General features: G+C 39.8%; 1 protein-coding gene across 1 annotated transcript in view; it reads right to left on the bottom strand.

Annotated features, from left to right (window-relative positions):
- The window catches only part of LOC126458043 (sialin-like), a 408590-nt gene extending 387667 nt beyond the window's left edge, over positions 1 to 20923 (bottom strand). The window contains exon 1 of the mRNA XM_050094836.1: positions 20768 to 20923. The gene's annotated coding sequence lies outside the window, so the exon portion shown is untranslated. The remainder of the gene's footprint in view (positions 1 to 20767) is intronic.
- Positions 20924 to 21314: the final 391 nt, after the last annotated feature.

Below are 21314 nucleotides of genomic sequence, written 5' to 3'. Positions count from 1 at the left end.
CGTAGCTACGGTACTGAGTCAAGTGCTTTTCGGAAGTCGAGAAAAACTGCATCTCCTGTCTGCTTTGATCTACGACTTTTGATCTACGACTTTCAGTATGTCATGTGAGAAGAAGGTATATACATATTCAGGATGTTTCAAAATGGACTTAACAACTTTGAAAATTCATATAAATTAATTCATAGTACCTACAGAGGCGATTGTAGCGTCAATTTGTAGGGAAATACATCAAGTTTTGTCTCGCGTAGTTCGCTAGCGCCGAATCGCACCGTAAGGAGCGTAGCAGCAGTTGCGTTAAAGATGGCTGCCTTCACTGGACCCGAGAGTGCTAGCTGTGTGTTTTGGTTTGAAGAATCGAAGTCGGCGACAAGAGGTCAGCGTAATTTCCGTACCCAGTACGATAAGATCCTCCTAGTAGGCGTGCGATTAATGAGTGGTATAAATGTTTTGCAGAAACAGGGTGCTAAGTAAGATATGCGAAACCATCAGGTCGCCCAAGCACGTCTAACGACGTCGTTGAGCAAATGAGACAACGTTTTGGCCGGCCAGTGTGGCCGAGCGGTTCTAGGTGCTACAGTCTGGAAACGCGCGACCGCTACGGTCGCAGGTTCGAATCCTGCCTCGGGCATGGATGTGTGTGATGTCCTTAGGTTAGTTAGGTTTAAGTAGTTCTAAGTTCTAGGGGACTGATGACCTCAGAAGTTAAGTCCCATAGTGCTCAGAACCATTTTTAGACAACGTTTTGTCAACAGCCCTACGAAATCGACCCGGCGTGCATCTTGCGAACTGCAAATCCTACATACAACTGTTTGGGGTGTTTTGATAAACCGTTTACATTTGAAACCGCACCAGCAATAAAAAACACTGATAAAATTTATCGCAAGATCTTCTGTGCGGATACGTTAAATCGTTTACATGAGGATAAAAATTTCTTGGACAAAATCGTCTTTTCTGACGAATCGACTTTTCACTTAAGTGGCAAGGTTAACACACATAACTGTACGATTTGAAGCAGTGAAAATCCACATCGAACGTTCCAACATGTTCGTCGTAGCCCTAAACTGAAAGTTTTTTGTGCACTGAGCAAGAACGAAGCGTAAGGCCTCTTTTTTTTCCATGAGAGAACCATCAGTGAGATAGTGTTCCTGGATATGTTACAACAATTTTTGATAGCACAGATCGATGGGGATAAACGAAATGTTGACTTCATGCAAAATGGTGCACCACCCCACTATCTGACTGACGTCCGGGATTTTCTCAGTGACCGCTTTCCAGGTCAATGGATCGTGATGCGCCAATTGCTTGGCCCCACGTTTCCCAGACCTGACACCACTCGATTTTTTTATGGGGATTCATCAAAGATATCGTGTTTGTACCTCCTTCTCTACCTGAACTTAGAGCAAGAATTAACGCCACCGATGAATAAGTTACACCTGCAATGCTACAGCGAGTTTAGGAAGAAATTAACTTCCGGTGGGTTGTTTGCAGGATAACCAACGGAAACCACATTCAACATCTTTAGTTTAAGGTAAGTCTAAATATACTATTTATAAATAATATTTTTATGCAAAGATACGCGTACGGAGTCTGACCGAAAACGGTCGTACAATCAAAAATAAGTTATAGAGCAGCATCACGTATTACGTCGTTTGTACGATGTCAAGGATATTGATCGGTAGTTTTGTGGATCACTTCTGCTAACTTTCTTGCAAAGGGATGTGACATGCTTCTTTCCAATTACTGGGGACACGACGAGGGGGAAAAATTCACGTACAGCGATAGTGTCTGTATTGGAAAACTGCAGTGTATGGTCAGATTGTATCTACATCTGTGCGCTGCAAATCCCTATGAAGAGTATGGCAAAGGTGCTTCCCATTACACCATGCTTTAGGGCATCTTCCCATTCCATTTGCGTACGGAGAACGGGAAGAATGATTTGATTCGCTGCCTATTTGCGCGCCGTTATGAGTTTAATCTTGTGGTCACGGTCTATAGGAGAGCGATGTTTGGGAGACGAGTGTTCATGTATTCCTAGGGTCCGCTCTTAATGCTGCTTCTTGAAACTCCGAGGTGGCTTTTCGTGGGATGGCTGTTGTTTATCTTCAATTGTCAGCCAGTTTAGGGTATTCAGCACGTCCGTGACGGAGGTATAAGTAAAACAAACCGAGAATGTGTTAATGTGCTAAGTGTAATGGAGCTACTTTTATAAACAGATATATATTTAACTTAACGACGTATAGTAACAATTAATAAAAAGTTTTCAATAAAATTAATATAAATAATAGACCAATAGTTTACCTCTCTTACACATGACAACGTGAACTCATCAGCAACCAAGCTAAAACATTTTCGAAAAAGTAGAAGACATCGAAACGTGTTTCCAAAGTCCGGAGAGGAGAAATATGTAAAAATTTCGCTCTTTGGTCAATGTGTGAAACTTAGATCTCCCTAGATATTAAGGTGACTATATTCTTTGAATGGAGCTATGCATTTTCTTTTAACGGCTTTCGAAAGCCACTAGAAAAAAAGAAAAAAAACTTAATACATTTAAGACATGATGGATGTTATGGCAGCGATAGTTTTCTCATACAGAAGCCGGGACTGTGTTGCTGTGACACAGACACAGAACTGCCACAGACATGTTACCGCCGTCTAGTTATGATGCTACGGCGAGGTGATCTAGTGAACCAAGTACGTCCACGACACTGAGGGGCTTGTATCATTTTCCTTCGTCGATATAACTGAGAACGTGTTTCATTTACATTTTAAACCAAATTCTGTAATAACGAAACGCATTTACATCTAACTAATACCATTTTAAAACTTTTTTATTAAGTGTATGTATAAGCTCATGAATGTGCGTGCAGCCAGCGCGACACTACGTACGATTATGCCAATGGCGGCCGTGAGTGGCGTAACGATCCGTTAAGCACATGCCGTGGTTCGGATGTACGCACATTCTTGTATTTTCTTTGATTCTATACACGCATGAACGATAACAACTGTGATGCACCCTGAATAAATGCCCTATTTCTTAATGACATGTAAGACCAGAAGTACTAATTTCAAAATTAATTATCCAAAAATATCAAACGAGGCTTGAGGGAAGCCGTTGGTCGAAAAGGTAAGTTTATGGACACTGTCTTCAGACCAAAAATTGAACTCAAATAATGAAACGACTCGATTGAAAGTTTGCAAAGTAATATTTCAGAGCTAAATCAGAAATGTAAGGACTATGGTATGAAGATTAGCAGCTCCAAAACGAAAGTAATGTCAGTGGGAAAGAAATATAAACGGATTGAGTGTCAAATAGGAGGAACAAAGTTAGAACAGGTGGACGGTTTCAAGTACTTAGGATGCATATTCTCACAGGATGGCAACATAGTGAAAGAACTGGAAACGAGGTGTAGCAAAGTTAATGCAGTGAGCGCTCAGCTACGATCTACTCTCTTCTGCCAGAAGGAAGTCAGTACCAAGACTAAGTTATCCGTGCACCGTTCAATCTTTCGACCAACTTTGTTGTATGGGAGCGAAAGCTGGGTGGATTCAGGTTACCTTATCAACAAGGTTGAGGTTACGGATATGAAAGTAGCTAGGATGATTGCAGGTATTAGTAGATGGGAACAATGGCAGGAGGGTGTCCACAATGAGGAAATCAAAGAAAAACTGGGAATGAATTCTATAGATGTAGCAGTCAGGGCGAACAGGCTTAGATGGTGGGGTCATGTTACACGCATGGGAGAAGCAAGGTTACCCAAGAGACTCATGGGTTCAGCAGTAGAGGGTAGGAGGAGTCGGGGCAGACCAAGGAGAAGGTACCTGGATTCGGTTAAGAATGATTTTGAAGTAATAGGTTTAACATCAGAAGAGGCACCAATGTTAGCACTGAATAGGGGATCATGGAGGAATTTTATAAGGGGGCTACGCTCCAGACTGAACGCTGAAAGGCATAATCAGTCTTAAATGATGATGATTATGATAATGAAACGAATTTGTCGTAAAACAGCATTCAAGAGAGTTATGCTTATAACCACCTAAAACTCAATCGCTTCTTACGGATTCGTTACTGTTTTCATACAAAGACTGAAGAATTTTTCACGGGTAGTTTTCAGAGCAACAGTCTCAGCATGTTATATAACGAATGGCTAAAGGGGAAATGAAAAGCAGCAAAAGTGCGCAGGACTAAGCAAAAGAAACTTTTGGAGAAAAAAAAGCAAGTCTACGAACATCAAGATCTCAGATGGCAAGTCGATACTAAACATAGACGGAAAAGTTGAAAAGTGGAAGAACTATATAGGAGGGTCATACGAATGAAACAAATCTAAGACAATACGATGGAACGAGAAGAAGAAGTACAAGAAAAATTGGACATTTGTGGTAAGATCTTATGGGACCAAACTGCTGAGGTCATCGGTCCCAAAGCTTACACACTACTTAACTTACGCTAAGGACAACACACACACCCATACCCGAGGGAGGACTCGAACCTCCGACGGGGGGAGCCGTGCGAACAGTGACAATGCGCCCCAGACCGCATGGCTAGCCCGCGCGGCGACGTACAAGGATATGACGGAAATGTGATATTGCGAGGAGAATTTGACAATGTTCTGAAAGGCCTAAATCGAAAAAACGTCCCTGGGGTAGAAAACATTCCATCAGAACAACTGATATCCTTGGGAGAGCCAGCCATGACGTAACTATTCCAGGTGTTATGCAAGTTATGTGAGACAGATGAAATACCCAGGCGAAATACCCTCAGATTTCAAGAAGATAAAATAATTCCAATTTCACACAAAATAGGCACGAATATTGCCGAACTAACAGTTTAATAAGTCATGATTCCAAAATATTAACACTAAGCGTCAACAAAAGAATGAAAAAAAAACTATTAGAAGCTAACCTTGAGGAAGATCAGTTTGGATTCGGGAGAAGTGTAGGAACACGCAACGCAATACTGAACCTACGACTCATCTTACAAGACATACCGAAGAAAAGAAAACCTACGTTTATAGCACTTTTAGGCAGTAGCTGAGAAAGGCTGCGACGGAATGTGGCCGGTAACTGATGTCATTCAGTTGGTACGTCGAGCAGTAAAGGAACCCAAGGAGAAACTAGGAACGGGAATTACAGTTCAGGGAGAAGAAATAAAAACCTTGTGGTTTGTCGACGACAATATAATTCTCCCACAGAGAGCAAAGGACTTGAAAGAACAGATGAACTGAATGGATACAGTCTTAAAAGGAGGCTATAAGATGAACGCCAATAAAAGTAAATCAAGGGTAATGGAACTAGTCGAAATAAATAAGGCGATGCAGAGGGAGTCATATTAGGATATGAGAAACTAAAACTAGTAGCGGACTTTTGTGTTTGGGTAGCAAAAGAACCCACGATGACCAAAGTAGAGTGGATAAAAAATGTGCATTGGCAATAGCTAGCCAAGTATTTCAGTAAAAATGAGAGAAATTGAAAATAAACATAAATGTTAGGAGGCCTCCTCTGGAGGTGTTTGTCTGGAAGGCACGAATGTAAGTGTGAAATATAAATTATTCCTGAAGGTTAGGTCGGTGGATCTAACAACTGACGAATGGGGAGAAAAAAACGTTATGGGACAACGTACTAATAGCAAGGATCGGTTGTTAGAATACATCTTGAGGCTTCAAGGACTTGTCAATTTTGTTATGGAAGGAAGTGTGTGGGGAAGGAGGGAAGGGGGGATTAAAAGTTGCAGAAGGAGACCAAGCAGGCTTGGCAATAGTGAGTAGGTTCCAGTAAATGTTGGCTGCAATGATTACTACTCAACCACGATAGGACTACGCTTGGCCGTAACGGGAACACATGGTGACATTACGTTAAATAAGTACAGTTGTGTCTGAGAAAATCTCATCGCACTGTCACTGTTTTCAAGTCGGTTGTACATATTCGAATACTATCACTATATGCGCTGACACACGATAAACCTCTCTCTCCCAGGTGCAATTAATATAGTGGTCGACTAATATTCAGAAATGAAGTGACCCGTATACCACAGATTAGCACTGAGAGCTGCATCGACCAGTCTTCGGACCTAATGCAACAACAATAACAGCAGCATGTTATATACTTATTAATTAAAATAAGTTTCAGTGCTTTGATGTTTTTGTAATGACAAGACGACACACTGAAGAGTTGATAGATTATTTCTATATCATCACCCTTTTACATGATAAAAGCTAGCCACTGTAATTTATGTGATTTCTACAATAGATTCTGCATGTTACTAGTATTACATTATTCTAAAGTGACATTTTACGTCTAGTATTGAGAGCTGGGTCAATGCATACATGGCTGAGTACATGACTTTCTTTTTCTACGATGACCATAAGTTACTGTCAATTAGAAACATCAGTTCTACATTTTGCACCTGTGTATTTTATTATTTTGGCCGACTGCTGCAACCTGTCAGATTGATCTTTATGACTACTGAGCGTTCAAATTTCACGCTGTGGCGAAGAAAACCACTATCACATTACAATCTCCATCAGAAAGGATTTTGCACGTCGTCTTTTGATTTTGATACCCTGCACTCTGCCTATCAGCGACTTCGTAGTTACTGAAAAGCTGTGAAACTCTGAGCGACGAAAATGTTGGGAACGTTTATTTTGGCAAACCTCTTGCGTAATTTTCGTCGCCCTTCGCGACCATTTGTCCCAAATGACGTAATCATTACGTAAACTCTTGCTTGATTCAAGGTCAACAACAAAACCAAAATGGACTAAATGCCCCTATTAATAAGAGAAATTACGGGTTTGTCACTGAAACAACGGGACAGTCACACGATGCAAGATAGTCCCTGTGAAAAGTAAGCAACAAATGTGCCGCAAACACCACACCACATCGTTCAAATACTATGCGTATTTCACCTCTACAGTATAATGCCGTATACATTGTACGTGCAGACAGTGTAACATAGCTTTTGTTTTAGTCGCCTTCCATTTAACATTTCGTAACTCCATACGACGGCTATGTGACGTTGTAGCTTTGTGGTTAGATGTCAACATGCGCAAGAAAAGGTTTGGGCATTAGGTCTCCTGCTCGTACCAGAACTTTTTCTGGTGTGAATCAGTGTGGATTTTACATCTGACAATGTCATACTTGTGCGAAAATGCCTATTTACAACCAGAGATATTCTAATCCACACACAATATCGAATTGAAGGAAAAGATGCAAGGAAACCAAAAGGATGCTACTATATTTGTAATACGCAATTCAGTCACGAGCTACACATGTGCCCCCTGCATGTTACATAGGAATCGTAAGTTCCTGTCTATCATTTACCCTGTTGTTTCTCTTACCGTTAGTGAGATTTTAAATTGTGTCAGTATCCTGAAGATGGACACTTGTTCACTCTCCGTACGGTTCGTGCTTATTGCAGCTGTCTTGCTGGTGAACCAAGCGGAATAGTCAGCGTGGAGCCGCAGCAAGGGCAGAGTGCTCCTCAGATGCTGAATATACAAATGCTGAGGCAAAAAGCCGTCCTGCTAGTGCGATATGACACGCGACACGTTTGGTCCAGCTCTGTAACAAGCACCCTCTCGCAACTTTTGGATGTAGCAAGTTATTAGTATCAAAATATGATAAAGTCTCCAGACGGAATCAACGCATTTAAAACAATTTAGATATATTAACAAAATCAGTGTAACTAATTATACACTGGGAATACAAGGCTAAAATTTCATGTAACACATAAAAAGAAAATTAAGAGTGTATCACTGGGTAAACGATCAAAAATTTTGGTGTCAGCATTGTGCGCCCCTTTTTGTGCTAAAGACAATGCATTGTAGAGCAATGAATGTTTTTTCCTTCTAGTTTTGCAGTTATGTATACCACTGATCCTTTTGATCTGAGTGTATTATTAACAACAAAATTCATGACGAAATAAATGTACTTTGAAGCAGTAGCCAGACTGCCTAACTCCTTAATTAGATTTCTACAAGATGAGCATAGGTGAGTACCACACAGCCTGTGTCTGAGCAATGAGCACTTTCTTTCTTAAAGTTGAGTTACCCCAGAACATTATTCCACATGGCATTATCGAATGAAAATATGCAAAATATGTCTCTCCCCAAGATTTCCAGCGATCTAAGTGCAAATGTGGCTGAAGTAAGTTGTTTTAGGAGTTTCAAAATGTGCTTTTAATTCTCATCAATATGTTATACTTATTGTTGTACTTTCTCTAGATGCGCATAAATTGTGTCTTTTTGAAACAGAGTCAGGTCATTCACAGTAAACCACTCAATAAGCTTTTCAGAATATTATTTATCATTTCTTTTGTCGTTGAATGTAGCCTATGTTAGGACTGATCAAAATACCAGTGTCATCCGCAAAAATAATTCTGATTGTTGTATGCTAGACAGAAGATAGTTTACGAGAGGGAAGATTAAGATTGATATTACACTGCATCTGTTTCTCTATTATTTGGCCTATAGTTCTCAACGAATCCAGTTCATGGTTTCTGGCCAGCTGATAAGATTTTTGCTTAATAACATACTGTGTTGTGTTATATGCGCATTTCTTCAGTAGTCCTCAAAAACAATATCCGCCCCATGACCTATTACACATAAATTTTATAACAGCAATTTCAGCACTAGAAGACCAATTTCCTTAGGCAGATTAATTCGTGGCAATCCTCGCAAATGTAGGCCCCAGTTTCTGTCTTTAATTGATCTGTGTCTTGAAATTTCTGCCAGACTGACACTGCATGGGATTGCGTAGACGCCAGATATGACCAGATTTGTACATGTGAATTTTATGTTGTGGAAAAGCCTACTTAGATTGTTAAAGTTGCGACTGCATTAACCACTGAATGGTCACAACACGTTTTTGTTGCAGCACTTCTTGTTGGAAATCTTTATGTTTAAGTGGAAATTCGAGGTCTCTGCACAGTGTTGACCTATATGCTTCTTTCTCGTGGATAATTTTAGAGTATGTTTCAAGGCATTTCTGTTAATCTTTCATGCGTTCTTTACTATATAACCCATTTAGAAACGCCTGTATGCCAATTTTCTCTCGCCGAATGTTGCGGCGTTAGGGCTAGCTTTGGTTTTCTAGCACGATGTTCTCGTAGATCACGGTTTCCGAAACGATGTGTCGTCACGTTTTACTGTGTGCCATAGTCATACGAAGTGCGTCACAAAATTTTGTTCAATCCAAGTTATAAATTTAGGATAAGGTGCATTTTACTACTATAATATTTCAAAATCAATTTGAAACGCTCTGTAAAAGTCAGCACCTCAAGCGGTATCAACTCTCACTTCTGCTTGCCGATAGCTGCAGCGATGGTACAAACCTGTGAAATGATTACCTTACCTTATTAAATTAATGAATACTGACATTAATATCCATTACTAGTATTCGGAGACATATTCACGGAATATTCGGGGACGTCTTGGTCCGCGCTCTGTTTGTACTCAAACAGAGCATTGTGTAAGACGTCGCCGAATATTCCAGGAGTGCCTGTCTCCGAAGACTAGTAATGTATATTAATGTGAGTTTTCATTAATTTAATAAGCATAGGATTTTTATTTCCAAGTAGCATGTGATTTGCTATTGCTAGGTTAATATAAAAAAGTATAGTTTTCACATTAAATGTTTCACAATTTTTCATGAATATTATTACTAAAAATTTCTTTCTTGTTATTGGACTTCTGCAGTTATTATTACCTCATAATTTTATTTTGTTACCAAAGATGAAGTCTTATGGATGGTTCCTCAATTATTGTTTACAACAATGGGCTGCTGGTGCAACGGTATTTCTATCACAATTCTTCATACCTTTAAAATGGCATCAGAATCTTCTGGCAGCTCATCACACAAATTAAAAAAATTCTTCTTTAAACTGGAAATATCAACTTTTCTTTACAATGCATGACCTCTGTGATCTATTGACAACTTTTGGTAACTTTCTATCTCGCTTGATACATTGTCTGAAAAATAAGCACTGGGAATTCGAAATTACACCATCTCACTGACAGTGATATAATATAGACATTTATAGTTTCTTCACTGCGTGGTGCAAAATCCTAGACTGACGGGTTCAAATGTTCGTTTGTGCAACTTCGTTTAGCTTTAGCGATACTGTTACTGCTAAGACAGTTCCACCAATAATGCTATGACGGGACCTGGACAAGTTTTGTGCGTCCTCCTTCAAAGATACTAAACGGCCAACCATATGCACCGCGGAAAATCACAGTTGCAGGCTGCCTATCTAACGGCTTACAGGGGTAACAAAAATTTCATTTTCAGTATTTCACACAATTACAGAGTGAATTTCAAAAAAATAAATGCTGTCATAATCTACTCACTAAGAGGTATAATCTTGTAATACAATAAAGTAAGTCAGGTATTACAGTTAAAATGAGCACACCGGCGTGTGAACGTATTGTTTGTCTAATTACGACCTAGTTTCGGCCTTTAATGCCATTTTCAAGAAACTGAGTTTATGTCATTAAATATATATTGTATATATCTTGAGCCAGCGTAGCTTACAGTGCGCAAATTTCTGATTGTATGCATCCAGTATATGACAATGACAGTACTTAGCGACTTCCAACAAACCTTACACATAATTTCAAAAATTTAAGAAACTTGTTCTCGATGGCACCCATCACAAGATTATGAAAAAAGTTTGTCGCTTATTACGTTTTCGCTGTCCATACAGTAACACCTTAGTATCAGGTATGGCGTTTTAATTTTTTGCATACAGTGTTCACACATTCCACAGTGAGATGCCTGAAAAACTAGTTTTGCCTAAAACGGAACGCAAATTACTTAGAGTAGACTCAACCACTGTTTGATAATATGAGCACTTAGTGACTTCCAAAAAACTTTACACATAATTACAAATATTTTTCTCAATTTCATGCTTAATGTTAAATATTTAACACAGTTTACTCTCTTGTCACGTAATCAGATGTTCGAAGCTGTTTTATACTTGAGAATTCGATTTTTTCATGAATCGGTCTGGTTAATGATACTGACAGATCTTGATATTTTTGTGCATCCACAACTCAGCAACTACACGTCATCAGATTTAAAGCTAAAACTTCATATTTTGTTCCTGGTCCAAGTCCAGCGGAATAAATCATAGGTGAACTATTTTTTCTCTGTCGATTGCCTTCACTCTTTTACGGTTTAATGCAGCTACATATTTTCTTACAAGTGTCCTGCAAGAAACCCGGCTCTTTACCATCACGCGACGAAGAGAAGCCATTTGAACTTGTACCAGACTCGTTATACTCGTGTACATCACACGGCACAAATATTAACCGTGACTCTATGACTGAATGTTGATCAACTGTAAAATTTCAGACTGTCTTATAGCCTACAGGAAGATCTCTCTGATCTATCATGGATGACAATACTTCGCTACTTCAATTTTTTTTTCATTTGCCAGCACCTGACAGTGTTATCTATCTGTGAGAAACAAGCGTAGAGTACTATTCCAAGTGCGTTCAGAAACATCGGAAATTCCCCTCCGTGTGAGCAATCTTGTATGCAGCGTCTACAAAGTCTCAATATTATGTTATTTCCTGATACTACGAGGGCTATCCACAAAGTACATTACGTTTTGGAATTAAAAATAAATAAAGTGTTGGAAATTTTTTTAATTATTTACAGATGAAAGCCACACTTAAATACTATTTTTCTACATAGTTGCCATTTAAATTAAGGCACTTATCGTAGCGATGGACGAGCTTGGAAATTCCTTCGTCGTAAAATTCGGCCGCCTGCGCCTTCAACCACGTGGTTAATCAGTAACCCAGTAGAAATACGATTTTTGTGGATTTCCTGGAAAGAGGCACTACAATAATCTCTCAAAGGTATTGCCAAACTCTGCACAACCTCAGAAGAGCAATACAAAACAAGCGCAGGGGAAAGTTGGGCTCAAAGATCTTGCTGATTCACGACAACGCCCGGGCCCACACGGCAAATGCCACTCGTGAAGTTCTCGAATCTTTTAAGTGGAAGTAGTTTCCTCATCCGCGGTACAGTCCCGACCTTGCACCGAGCGACTTCCACTTATTCCCAGCCATGAAGAAGTGGTTGGCTATGCAGCGTTTTGATGACGACGCACAGCTTCAAGAAGAGGTAACCATATGGTTGAAGGCGCAGGTGGCCGAATTTTACGACGAAGGAATTTCCAAGCTCGTCCATCGCTATGATAAGTGCCTTAATTTAAATGGCAACTATGTAGAAAAGTAGTATAGAAGTGTGGCTTTCATCTGTATACAATAAAAAAATTTCCAATACTTTATTTATTTTTAATTCCAAAACGTAATGTACTTTGTGGATAGCCCTCGTATCAATGTTGTCAAATTGAATTAATTGAATTGCATAGTAGCACGAACTACGTGAACAGCATCGAAGAAGTCAAGTTTGCATCAGTCCTAGTTGTTCGTGTTCCCAGAAGTACACCACCACTGCTTCTCAAAATCTCAAAACAGTCGGACTGCATCTCTACTTGCCCGTGGCAGTTCTAGGGTTGTTGATTCTAGAGTTTTCTTTGTAAGACTTAATTCTTCTGGTGTTTCTGACTTATCATACATCATGTAAACTAAATAAACTGACAAGTTCCCGCATTTGTTTTACGTCAGTGTCTTACTTAGCTCAATCTTCCTGCTCACAAAGAAATAAGGGCAACTCTTTCATTAGTTATACTCCTCGACACCTTTTTTAAATCTTCAATAGAGTTTTATATTCTTTATCGCTCAATATGAAACATAGCCCTTATCCATATAAAAATGAATGTTTGTTCAGAAAGTATGATTTCAAAATGTAACAGCTCGATTTCCGCGCGTTTTTTTTGCAAAATGATTAGTTTTGTCCAGAAAAAGTGTCAGCTACAGTATATAACTTTTCCATCAATAATTTACCGGTATCCCATTAGAACCAATTACCAGAAAGACAATGCTGCAATTCTCGACATTACAAAAGCCATCGATGGCTTTACGAACGTGTGACAGCTTCGTGAATGTGGACTGTATTTTAAACTATCCAATTGAGTTTTTGAACTCGTATCTCCCTAGTGTCCCACCCATACGTCACTAAAATAAATCTTTTGTACAAATTAATCCTCCTCGATAGTACAATTGAACCTAGTTCGCTGTCAAAAAACTTATGCCAAACATCATGAGGCAACAATCGTGATTGGCAAGCCAAACGAAGATGTGTTCATGCCACGCATTCCTATCATTCCAACAACATGTCATTCCATTTTAAACGACTACGGTTACTCGTTCGCCTAGCAATTTCAATGACCATCAACAAAACGCAAGACCAGTCCCTTGAAGTGTGTGCATTAAATTTGCAAATTCCATGTTTCTCACATGGTCACTTATGTGTTGAATGCTAACGCGTGGGACAGCCGAAATATTTGTTTGCGCACAAGACGGAAAGACCAAAAAATATTGTATTTCCCAAAGCACTTTAATAAATTTATTCACATATAACGCAGTGATGAACAAATCATTTTATATGTATTTTCTACATATACGAGGAGTGTTCAATAAGTATGCACCACATTTTCCCTCAGCCAATTTCGGTTGAGAAAATGCGCAGAATTTATTGTGGGACATCGTGGAATATTCCCACTTCAGCCGCTACAGTTTCATAAAGATTCGATAGATGGCGTCAGAATGGCGTCTGGAACGCAGGTGCGTTCCAAGCAGAAAGCTATGACAGTTTCTTTTGGCGGAAAACCAGAGCATCGCAGATATTCATAGGCGCTTGCAGAATGTCTCTGGAGCCCTGTCAGTGAACAAAAGTACGGTGAGTCGTTGGGCGAGGTGTCTGTATGCATCGCAGAAGGGTCGCGCAAAACCTGTCCGATATCGCGCGTGCCGGCCGGGCGCACATAGCTGTTACTCCTGCAATGTTGGAACATGATGGTACACTCATTCCAGGTGATTGACGGTCACAATCAAACCACCTCATTGCTCAACTGGACGTCTCTGTTGTTAGTGCTGACACACTCGTCCACCTGTTGGGGTAATCAATGATATTTGCCCGTTGGATACCTCGCCGCCTAACAGAAGAACATTAAGAGCCAAGAAGGACCACCAGTGGGGAATGCGGACTGCCTGTGCGTTACGAGGCTGATCGAGTCAATTTTTCGTTGAACTTTGTCACAGGCGGTGAAACATGGGTTCATCACTTCGAACCGGAAACAAAAAGGCAATTCATGGAGTGGCGCCACACCACCTCTCCTCCGAAGACAAAGTTCAAAGTTGCTCCCTCAGCCGATAAAGTCATAGCAACAGTCTTCTGAGACTCTGAAGAGGTTGACCCGTTCCATGTCCTCCCTCCCGATGCAATGATCAATTCTGTAGTTTATTGTGCTACCCTCAGGAAATTGATGAAACGACTTCAGCGTGTTCAGCAAACGAACTTTTCCTTTCCCATCACAGCGGAAAGTCTCACACAGTTCTTCACATTCGAGAGGGGTTCACGAAACTTCATTGGACTGTTCTTCCTCTTCCACCCAACAGCCCGGATCGCGCACATTCCGACCTCCATCTGTTTGGGCCAATGAAGTATGTCCTCCACGGAAAGCGCTACGTGGATGATGCGGAGGTTAGTGATGCTGCAAGACGTTGTTTTCGAAGTGGACCAGTAGATTGGTACCTTGCGTGCATCGGGCCCTCCCAGTAAGGTGGCGTAAGACCGTCGCGTTGAACGGAGATTGTGTTGAAAATAGTGAAAAACAATAACGGCGTATTGGAATTCTGAATAAAACCAACCTGCTTTCAGAAAAAAAAGTTTTATATTACTTATTGAACGCCCCTCGTATAAGTGTGTTTCCTTTATGTGTACCTACAAAACAACTGAAAGGAACACTGCCTCGTTTGCTGGACATTAGCTAGTAACTAACAATAATGACTTGCAAGTCTTTGCAGTTTTCATCACTTTTGAGACTTGCGTGTCAATGTCGCTGCTGCTTCAACAATGGGCAAAAGCCAGTCCACAGTTACCCATCACAAACAAATCTGAATGGTTGCCAGAAGAAGTATTTAGCACGTCAATAGCGGCTACCAGCAATTATAAGCACTAGACCACGAGGGCAATAACCGTACAACGTCCATAGCAGCCGTTACTGTCCCAAAGCGAAAGGAACTGTCGTGTGAGTGGGAACCTACTTCTGCACGAATAAATCTTTCGTAACTGGACGTACAAAATATGACACGCTTTAACAAGACATTATGGAACGACAACAAACAGTACTTTAAAATAGTAAATTAAATGGAATAACAAAATCTCTATACGTATTCCATGTTCGTTGAGCTGCCGATATATGCTTTTGACTCGTGTAAGTTACAGCAGAAGTTACAAAAATACGTAGTTTGATTTAACGCAAGTGCACTACATATCCATAATTATGTCTCTCAAATTCGATGTTTCCAGCTTTTCGTCCATCACAGAGTACCGTCTCCACTCGTTTCTGAAATATTCTAGGAAGTAGCGATTTCGTGTTAATTTTTAATACTTTTAAATAATAAGCCTGCGAGTATTACAATAAGGATATGTTAAGTGGACCTAGACACACAAAATGGAAATTACGTTTTTTGGTTTCTGATATTCTTAAATAGAAGAGACATAGTATTTTTTCATCTTACTTAATTCTAGTACTTTTATTTTATTTTTCTAAATGTGTACTGACGAAGGTTTGTCATCACATCTCTACAAGAATCCAGTATTCGTAGAGACAATAAAACTGTGGAACATATTGCCACACTTGACACTACAGGCAACTGTTTCCATTTCAGACGACGAGTTGCTGCCAACTGTTTCCATTTCGGACGAGGAGTTGTTGCTTTGTAAACTGTATTGTGTAAACTGGAAGAAACTTTATGGATGTGAAGACCAGAATTCTGCTCCACATCACATAGTTCACACTCTCGTTTTGACTCTGTACGACCATGAAGAAATTCACGGAATAATTCACTGACTCTGTACGACCATGAAGAAATACACGGAATAATTCAGTATCAGATAGATCTCTGAAGATTGATTTGTAATTTCCATGACAGTTTTTGATAGACTGTGTTTACCTGTACAACCATGCTATGATCCTCGGTAATCTCTGGCACTACCACCACGTGTCTAGTCCTTCTGGACACAATCCATGCAATGATTCAACACCTATAGACAGTATATTATACTCCGCAACTTGGACTGTATCATACTATTGCCGCACACAACAATGTAGAAGTGATCTGCGAAATAGATTATCAGCACTATGTCATACACACACAATGAGTTGACAGGTGAATCATGAAATCTTTGCTACGCTCCGGGATTTAGTTAAAGTTTGGCTTAAACTTAAAGCACTGTTTCGTGCAAACGTGCCTTTTGCCGTTCAATGGCAATTTTCAAGTGAACTACTAGAGACAAAAACTAAAACTGTCAGTTTTTGTACGGCGTAAAAATTTATACATTTTTGTCATAGCTTTTCATAATATGTCAAAAACTAATAAATAAGTACAAACATAAGTAGCGGAAAAGTTTTAATTTCTGCAACAATAAAAAATGTCTTTCTGAAGAATAATTACCGATGTACTGCGGTCTCTTTGATAAAAGGCGTCGTACTTACCCACATTACTGCTAAAAAATCTTTATTGTGCATGTAAGTGTAAGAGAGAAGGTTCCTTAAATTTAGCAGCTAGGGGAAGGTCCGTGTCCCCTTAAGTTCAATGCGTGCATCTCTACAATAGAGAAAATAAGCTACTGCTTTTCTAGTAATATTGTCATACTGTTTCAGGATCAAGTACTGAAAATTTAGAGAAGGGGAATACAATTCTGGTACGGTGTGGAAAGAGGTCTGGGGAGCAATCACTAAGACGCGACTGGGGCCGTAAGGTCAGTGAGCCCGCTAGGTCACCAGCAGGACAATCAATAAGGACAGGCGTCAAGCGCTGCACCTTCTAACCAGCACCACGCCTTGTCTACTCATGCCACGCTTGCCGGTAGCAGCAGTCGAAATTGAGGGCCTAAGACTAGAAATTACGTTAGATTAGATTCGTACTTGTTCCATAGATCATGAATACGACACTTCGTAATGATGTGGAACGTGTCAGGTTAATAAAAGGTGTCTATACAAGATATTACATTACACAAAATATTACATAACACTTAATTTTTTTTTGTGGGGTTTGGGGAAATTACCCACTTACTATATCCAAAAATTCATCTAATGAGTAGAAGGAGTTGCCATTAAGAAATTCTTTTAATTTCCTTTTAAATGCTATATGGCTATCTGTCAGACTTTTGATGCTATTAGGTAAGTGACCAAAGACTTTTGTGGCAGCATAATTTACCCCCTTCTGAGCCGAAGTTAGATTTAAACTTGAGTATGGAAGATCACCCTTTCTCCTAGTATTGTAGCCATGTACACTGCTATTAGTTTTGAATTCGTTCGGATTGTTAATAACAAATTTCATAAGTGAATATATATATATTGTGAGGCTACAGTGAAGATCTCTAGCTCTTTAAATAAGGGTCTGCAGGATGATCTTGGATGAGCTCCAGCTATTATTCTGATTACACGCTTTTGTGCAATGAACATTCTTTTACTCAATGATGAGTTACCCAGAATATGACACCATACGAAAGCAGAGAATGAAAATAGGCGTGGTAAGTTAATTTACTGAGATGTATATCCCCAAATTTGCAATGACCCTAACAGCATAAGTAGCTGAACTCAAACGTTTCAGCAGATCTTCAGTGCGTTTTTCCTAGTTCAAACCCTCATCAATGCGTACACCTAGAAATTTTGAATATTCTACCTTAGCTACCGATTTCTGATCGAAGTCTATATTTCTTAATGGTGTCATTCCATTTATTGTGTGGAATTGTATGTACTGTGTTTTGTCAAAGTTTAATGAGAGCCCATTTGCAGATAATCACTTAATGATTTTCTGAAAAACATCGTTTACAATTTCACCAGTTAATTCTTGTCTGTTGGGTGTGATAGCTATACTTGTATCATCGGCAAAAAGTACCAGCTTTGCATCTTCGTGAATATAGAATGGCAAGTCATTAATATATATTAGGAACAGCACTATAAGTGGTACAAGTGACATTTCTCACGAAAATGATCTAAATGCACATTTAATGAGCTAAATTGCGGATCTCTTCTGAGTAAAAGACGTACACGCTACATTCTGCACAGTGCCGCAGTCTGATCGTAAAGTTTAAGCTCTATGCCAATACCTGGACTGCATTTAGAATACAACTAGCACATACCGAGAATTGCTGCTCTCTTTAATCTTCATCCCATCAGTACCTCTTCTGCAGCCTTTGCATCAAGATGAGTTTGAAATAAAATTTGAGAAACAATAATCTTCAGGAGATGGGGAACTATACCCCTCCATTAAATAGTTCTATAATAATATTTCGCACTCCCGGACAACAGTTACCACGGATGTAAGAAAGGTGAGTAGAGAAAGTAGAGAATGTGACCAAATAAGGGGACGAGGGAGACTGAAAATGCACAACACAATCGTACAGCATCACGAGTGTTGCCCAGGAAGGACATTCCTCAAGACATGCCACAGAAGGAATTGGTTATGATTCTACAGCTACTGAATTGTGAGGGGATTGTAGAAAGTGACTATGAATAATTATCATATGTGTTGGAACCACGCCAATATATTTTCGTTTTGGCAATTTTATATGCTATTTACTTAGTGCTTTTCAGCTCGTTGTATTAATTTCTCTTTAATTACTCATATATCCTTGTTCTAAAATGAACCTTTATTGCACTATGTATATCATGTGTCTTGTAACAAAAACATCTTCCAGATATAGCAAGCCAAATAAAATGTTTTGCTCTTGTATCTGTTTTACACTACATAGTTCTAAGAGGTAATGAGTACAGGTATTTTTAATATATTATAAAAAATAATGCAGGGGCACTACAGTTTCTAACCACGCCTACAACTATATATAGACTAACTAACAGTTAGGCAAAATATCTGATGTTCCAATAGTAACTCACATAATTTATAACTAGCCATTTAACTTTCGCAGTCATTTACTCAGTTTGTTTCAGCTAGCACTTACACCACTTATTCTTACAGTCCCTCAATTATTAACTTTGTGGAATAAAATTATCCATTGTATGCAACAAAACAGCAAGAGCGCAAAAGACATTTTAGTCTCATTGAAAAAGAGCATAATTTCGTTTGTATACCCCAGAATAAAATCCGTCTCTCAGTACTGTTATTTCACTGGGCCACACGCTCCTAGCACAAGTCAACCGTGCAACACATGCTCCTGTACATGCGCGCTATTAAAAACCTCTACACTTACATTGCCGAACTAGTAACTTTTTTTGAAATAACGTGCGCCGAATAAATGGAAATGGCTTGTTCTTGACAACAGGCACTGCTTAAAACTATGTACAAACTACGAATGTGTTAACAGTTGTTGCACTGCCAGTATTCAAGCATTTTAGGAACATTAAATGGACATGTAACCAATACACTGCAGAAACGCTGTCAAAATTACGCATAGATGTAATCTGATTTCGTATCTCCCAAATGGGTATATATTATTTTCTATTTCATGGCCTGATTTTAGTATCACTGTATTACAAAGGACTTCTGGCTATATTCTCCGTAACTCAGATCGAATGAAGGTTATGGTTTCCATACTTTATTGTCAACTCGCATCGAACATCGGATCCAGAAAATCTAATAACACTGAAATTATTATTTCGATTACAACGTCCGAAAGCCGAAAGTACGCGATTTTACTACGAGAGCGTTATCGAAGATGCAGTCCTTAAACGAAAATATCACAATATTGTTACAAGGCAGTACCACAATTAACATATGTATCCCTATAAAAAGAGGATTCCAATGATTTTACCACGTCTGTGAGGAGAAAACTACGCATTTTTATTACTTCGGCAGTAAAACTGTTTTCAAGGAAACAGTTGCACCGCTGTCGTCTATTGTTTAAAAAAACAGCAACGATAGAAGCTGTTTTCTTGTAACTGTATTTATCAAGCATGTTATGCAGCGAAAGTCTGTTCTTGTTCATTTGTATTGGTGTCTTCGTCTCTGCTGTCGTGTACACTTGTGTCAGCGAAGTAGCAGGAATGCGGCGTCAGCTCTGTGCACGAGCATTTTATGTGACAATACTTATCGTGCGCTGCTTGTGTATGGAAAGAAGACAGTCGCCGGCCACGCGATTACTCCTTCCACTCAATGGCAGGGCGCGATATTTGAAATGTTTCGTTGTCTGTTGCTCTGTGGCGACAGCAGTCGCGCGGTATTGAGTCAGATTCACAGAGGGCATCTTTTACTCAAAAATAGTTGGTGCCTCAATTACTGGGACAGCTATTTCAGACTCACTCTCCGTCCAGTATTATGTAACCAAGCACATATAATGTCGCGACAGAGAAACACATTTAACAGCTTTCGTTAGTGAACGCGGCTTTTATAACACCCTCTTAGACTTCTACAACAATTACACCTAATACTCATTAGTTATAGCGCAAGGTAATAAGATACATAACCTGCCTAAGAGAATAGCCTAACACAATAAAGCTGGCATCAGAACTTGGCAAAGATCATCAGATTTATAAATGAACTGCCGTTGACTAACCGCAGACAGTTCAGGTTAATTAACAACATTGGTAAATATCGGTAGTGCTGGAAGGCATGAATGGGAGAATGACGAAAGCGAACGCATAATGCTGGTCAGAAAACTCGAGCCAACTCACCCGCACACGTGGACGCAGTAAGGAGAGCGCGTCCTTGGCGAGAGGTGCCGCCTGTATGACAGCCACGCGACATGTGCTTCTGGCGCCGGCTGCACTCTTCAGATAATCCTGTAGACAGGCGTGCTGCCCACTGACCACCGCAACAAAACACCAACTGCGCCCGCTGACGCCTTCCCGCTGCCGAAACAGACCGACGACCGGCGTGTCTGCCCGAACGAGCTACAGACTCGCTAACCGGCAGGGAGCTAGACTCGCCACGACGCCTTTGCAATTCACAGCTGGCGATCGATACGCCAGTGGCGCCGCGACGCCGGTGTGTAAAACCGAAACTTCGGATCAGAAAGTTTTCAGAGTTGAATGTCGTACATAATATAGTGTAGAGATCTTCAGCAATCTCGCAGTTAGATAATACTTTGAATATAAGTAAAAGTTCGTAACACATGTATGACAAGCGATTTGTGTGCTTCCCAAATGTTTTAGACGCAACACATTTGGTGACAAATAATGTTGAAAATTCAGTATTGCTAAAGGCATGTCTAAAGGGAGT

The sequence above is a fragment of the Schistocerca serialis genome, chromosome 2 (genome assembly GCF_023864345.2).
Source record: "Schistocerca serialis cubense isolate TAMUIC-IGC-003099 chromosome 2, iqSchSeri2.2, whole genome shotgun sequence".
NCBI lineage: Eukaryota > Metazoa > Arthropoda > Insecta > Orthoptera > Acrididae > Schistocerca > Schistocerca serialis.
The sequence above is the reverse complement of the archived record's forward strand: the minus strand, read 5'-3'. Positions and strand labels throughout refer to the sequence as shown.